Consider the following 6,000-nt stretch of genomic DNA (forward strand, 5'->3'; position numbering starts at 1 on the left):
ATGACCGGTCTGAGCCGGGACACGGTGTTACGACAGCTGATGTTTTCGACAACGCTGAGGAAATCCTTCCTGATGAAACGTAAGAGCGTTCAGTCGATGGAGACTTCGATGTTTGAATGTCTTTCAGTGTTGACTGGATCCAGATTTAGCCGGAGTTTGCTGCACGAGCATCACTTCAGCATGGTGCCTCACCAAGTGCGCCCTCAAATCTGTCTTATTACCTGAATATTTTATTTTTCTCAATGACATGGCTTCTTTCAAACTCCTGATTGCCTTCTTTACTGTGGAAGCCAAAATGAGCCCACACCTCTAGTTCAGCAGCTTGCCCTCTGTCTGTGTCTGTGCTGTTGCTGCCGCCTAGTGGTCGGAGATATAAACAACACATTGACAAACACGTTTTTTATGTAACCTTAAGAATCAATATAGTGTTTAAAAAAAATCAATACAATATTGGGATAGATAGTATCACATTACTCAACAGTATCGATTTTTTCAAACACCCCTAGTATCTAGAGTGTACGAGATAAACTTTTTGTCTTTTTTTTGTTTTCCTCTTGCCTCTCAGGGCTTCTGTAAAAAACACAGAAACCTGCTGACAGGATTTAATCCCCCAGAACAGTTTGGTCCCAGACTGAAGCCAGATCTGGAGTTTCTATCTGGACTCTACTAACTACCAAACCGTCTTCTACTGTGTTCTACTCTGCTGATCTGCTGTCAGCTTCAGTCACATTTCACACCAGATGTTTCTCAGTCATGATCATCGTCTCTTTCCTCTGTAAGACCAGACTCCAGATGTTCCTCTGTGGCAGAGTCCTGGGCCCTCATTTATCAACATTGCGTAGAAAAGGTTCTAAATTCTCTCTTACGAATACAATTTAGAATGTGCATAAGTACAAAAAAATCGGTATTTATCAAACGTGCGTACGCACACCTGTAAGTAACCTGCCTTGATAAATACACACGCTCTAAACCACCATCATGCTCATGCACAGCCGCTCATTAACATAAATTTACGCCCCCAATTGACCATATATGGTGACAACCTTCCCTTTAAATGCAGCAGGAAACGTCATTGATATCTCTTCTGTGCTGAACACAGGTCAGACAAAGAATGCAGGAGGAAGAATTTACAGATGCAGACACTGAATTATTAAAATTATTAAAAATAACCGAGGTTGTGGCACCACAAAGTACTTTCTGGAACACTGGATGGTAGATTGATAAACAAGCGAAAACATCCAGCCTGTCAGCAGGTGTGAGTGGCGGCATTTAACAGTTTTATCAGCAGAGCAGAATCCAAAATAATTCTAGTCAACAACAGGGACAGTGCTGCACCAGACTGAGACCGGCCTGTCCCATGTGGACCGGACACTCCGGACACCGGATTGTGAGAGATGATCTTCATTTGAATATATTTCTCTCAGCCTGCAGCTCCTCCCTGAAGGAGAAGGTGGGGCAGAGGTCCAATAAAACTAAATCTGCTGAGTCGCCCCTCATCGCTCTCAGTTAAAAAGTCGTTGGCTCTCTGAGAACGCTCCATGTGCATAATGCTCCAAATCATCCATCAAAGCAAGATGAGCCATTTTACGCACACAGCTATCAATGTCTTATTGTTGCCTTTTATGATTGCCTATACCCTGAATTTCATCACCCATACTAATAATTAAAATCGAATAATTAATCGGTTTAATTCAGTATGCTTAAATGGACTAGATAATATAGTTGAACTTGGTGCTGTGTCAGCAGGTCAGAGCTGTGCTTAAATTTGCACTCGTTCTCAAGCATAAGTACAAATTGATAAATCCGACTCTTTGCTTAGAAATGGTCGTACGCATGGTTTACACACATATTTGTACTTATGCACTCTTGATAAATGAGGGCCCAGGTCTTAATGAGTCCAGTCAACTTTATATTGATGCAGCTGATGAATCTGGATTCAACTGACCCACCTCAGTTCATTCTGCTTCTTGGTGAAAACACTCAGAAACCACGAATGTTTCAGGATGGATCCTCATGAAGATCATTTAAAAAGTGTTTTCACAGGTTTTCATGTTGTGTGATCACAGGAGTTAATATAAAGATATGGAATATCACAGCGATGGATATGTGCCGATGGGTTTATGATCAATGACGGGCTGTAAATATGGACAGAGCTTCATAATCAATGACACAGAGAATATAATAAATATACAACTAAATATGTAAGGATGACATGTGAGACTTTTCCCATGGATCATTAATGTGATGCTGACATGTTTCTGACACACAAACAAACATGAGGAGAGTCTCAGCTAAAATAACAACGTGACAGAGTGTTTTCCAAAGCTTTATTGTAGGAAAAGACATCTCACTCCAGTAGAAATATAAGAATCTAACACTCAGAAAACCTAAAATATTGAAGCAGCTGATTGTGTGATTTTACAGATGAAGTTAAAGGACAGAAGGAGGATCAGATGTTCTTCCTTTAGTCTGAGTCACTTTGAGGAAGTTAGTCGCTGGAAAACAGTGATGTCACACAGGAAGTGAAGCTTCAGATCACAAAGACATCAGAGTGACGCTCAGACACACGTCACGCTACATACATGTGCCTCACATCACGTATGTCACAGCACATGTGCAGCGTGTCACAGAAGCTTGAAGCAGAAACAGCAGCTCCTCCTCTCCAGCAGGTGGCAGCACTGAAAACACAAGAAAGCAGGTTGAATTCCAGCTGACTTTTCCTTCAGGAGACAAACAGACAACAGGGACAAGTTTAGGATTCCTACCTCAGTTAGTGGGAACCAGGATCCGTCCTGATTTAACACAAGAGAAGAAGAGACTGCTGTTATTGACTCATATAAACACCAGAGAAGAAGAGACTGATGTTATTGACTCATATAAACACCAGAGAAGAGACTGCTGTTATCGACTCATATAAACACCAGAGAAGAAGAGACTGCTGTTATAAACACAAGAGAAGAAGAGACTGCTGTTATTGACTCATATAAACTGGTCTGAACTGGTCTGAACTGGTCTGAACCGGTCTGAACTGATCTAACCTGGTCTAAATTGGTCTGAACTGGTCTGAACTGATCTGAACTGGTTTGGACCGGTCTGAAGTGGTCTAACCTGGTCTGAACTGATCTGAACTGGTCTGAACCGGTCTGAACTGATCTAACCAGGTCTGAACTGATCTGAACTGGTCTGAACTGGTCTGAACTGGTCTGAACCGTTCTGAACTGGTCTGAACTGGTCTAGTGGACTGACCTTGGGCCTTCCTCCTGTAGTAGATGAATCCAGCCAGAGATAAGATCAGACCCAGAACCAGTCCTGAGGCTCCGATGGCGATCTTGTTTCTCTCAGACTCAGGCATCGACGGATCTGTTGAGAGAGAGACAGGTCAACAGACAGACAGGCAGAGAGACAGACAGGTAGAGAGACAGACAGGTCAACAGACAGACAGACAGAGAGACAGACAGGTAGAGAGACAGACAGGTAGAGAGACACAGAGAGACAGACAGAGAGACAGACAGGCAGGTCAACAGACAGAGAGACACAGAGAGACAGACAGAGAGACAGACAGGTACGTAGTCAGACAGACAGACAGGTAGAAAGACAGACAGACAGAGAGACAGACAGACAGAGAGACAGACAGACAGACAGGCAGAGAGACAGACAGGTAGAAAGACAGACAGACAGAGAGACAGACAGACAGAGAGACAGACAGACAGACAGGCAGAGAGACAGACAGACAGATAGAGAGACAGACAGACAGACAGGTAGAGAGACAGACAGACAGGTAGTTACCCCAGTCCTGGATCACAGGAGTGTTCAGGCTGGCGTGCTCCACCATGCAGGAGATCTTCTCTCCAGACCTGTTCAACACACACACACACACACACACACACACACACACACACACACAGACACACACACACACACACACACACACACACACACAGACACACACACACACACACACACACACACACAAACACACACACACACACACAGAGGTTGGTTTAGTGCCACATGTTATTACTGAACTGATCTGGACTCACCTGGGTGTGTACTCCAGGTGGATCTGGATCTGGACTCACCTGGGTGTGTACTCCAGGTGGGAGTGGATCTGGTAGTACCAGTCCCCGTCCTCCAGCTCCTCAGTGGAAGTGACATCAGAGGTCACGACCTCTCCGTCTCTCAGCCAGGTCACACGGATTTGTTTTGGGTAGAAGTCGTAGACGCTGCACATCAGCATGGCAGTGTGTTTCCCACCAGGGGGCGACACTGAGCTCAGCCTGACAGAGGGGGGAGCTGGAGGACACAGGGTGGTATTATTAGGGGTCCAAGCACGTAGTGCGAGGAACCCTATTGTAATTGTTCCGATTATTAGATCCCCATGATCAAAAGTTATGGAAATCGTTTTGATATACCTTACCGTTCTGATTTAATTAGCTTCCAAAGTTCAGTCAACGGTTGTGGGCGGGGTCTATTTCACAAAAATTGCTGTAACTCATGAGTGCATAGTGCTACCTGCACCAAAAACCAATTTTTGCAAACTTCTCCTAGACCGTTGAGGCAATCATCTCCAAATTTGGTATGCATGATCTCTGGCCTCCCCTGATTAAAAGTTATGAAAAGATTTCCTGTACTCCATATCGTTTGGCCGCTATAGGCCAATCATTTGTGGGGTGTGGCACATATGTGACAAAATGAGCCATAACTCATGAACGCCTTGTGCTATCTTAACCAAAGTTGGTGCACTTGTGCAGGTATCAACTCTGGGGCCATGTGCAAAATTTGGTGTCTATAACACGCATGTACCCTAGAGGTCACCAGATGCTTGGACCCCGTCATTGCCGCATGCGGCTATATTTAGGGGTCCAAGCACGTAGTGCGAGGAACCCTATTGTAATTGTTATTATTAGGGGTCCAAGCACGTAGTGCGAGGAACCCTATTGTAATTGTTCCGATTATTATTATTATTAGGGGTCCAAGCACGTAGTGCGAGGAACCCTATTGTAATTGTTCCGATTATTATTATTTTTCTTCTCGTGCCCTAAAAGTATCTGCACCTCAGAAACCATAAGCCCCACAGCACCCAAACTTTCCAGCCCGAATTTGCTGTCATTTCGCCCATAGGGGGCGCTATAGCAACGTTTTAAATTTTAAATGCCCATAACTCAGTAACTATACATCATAGAAACAAAATTCTTTTGTTCCTGTATTCCTGGGCTAAAGCCGCATCATTGTGATAGGCTCCGCCCATTCCCGCCATATTTGATTTTCCGCCATTTTCAATTTTCTCAAAAACCAATTTTTGCGAACTCCTCCTAGACCGTTGAGGCAATCATCTCCAAATTTGGTATGCATGATCTCTGGCCTCCCCTGATTAAAAGTTATGAAAAGATTTCATGTACTCCATATCATCTGGCCGCTATAGGCCAATCAATTGTAGGGCGTGGCACATATGTGACAAAATGAGCCATAACTCATGAACGCCTTGTACTATCTTAACCAAAGTTGGTGCACTTGTGCAGGTATCAACTCTGGGGCCATGTGCAAAATTTGGTGCCAACAACACGCATTTACCCTAGAGGTCACCAGATTCTTGGACCCCGTCATTGCCGCTTGCGGCTATATTTAGGGGTCCAAGCACATAAGTGCGAGGAACCCTATTGTAATTGTTCCGATTATTATTATTATTAGGGGTCCAAGCACATAAGTGCGAGGAACCCTATTGTAATTGTTCCGATTATTAGGGGTCCAAGCACATAAGTGCGAGGAACCCTATTGTAATTGTTCCGATTATTATTATTATTATTATTATTATTATTAGGGGTCCAAGCACGTAGTGCGAGGAACCCTATTGTAATTGTTCCGATTATTATTATTATTATTATTAGGGGTCCAAGCACGTAGTGCGAGGAACCCTATTGTAATTGTTCCGATTATTATTAGGGGTCCAAGCACATAAGTGCGAGGAACCCTATTGTAATTGTTCCGATTATTATTATTATT

At 43.8% G+C, this 6,000-nt stretch overlaps 1 pseudogene; it reads right to left on the reverse strand.

Moving 5' to 3' along the window:
* Positions 1 to 2,313: 2,313 nt before the first annotated feature.
* Positions 2,314 to 5,604, reverse strand: LOC139639863 (rano class II histocompatibility antigen, A beta chain-like; annotated as a pseudogene).
* Positions 5,605 to 6,000: the final 396 nt, after the last annotated feature.

Source organism: Centroberyx affinis, unplaced genomic scaffold (genome assembly GCF_046629955.1).
Source record: "Centroberyx affinis isolate AG114_WGS23_722 - 3 ecotype Tasmania unplaced genomic scaffold, CSIRO-AGI_Caff_v1 ptg007875l_1, whole genome shotgun sequence".
Taxonomy (NCBI): domain Eukaryota; kingdom Metazoa; phylum Chordata; class Actinopteri; order Beryciformes; family Berycidae; genus Centroberyx; species Centroberyx affinis.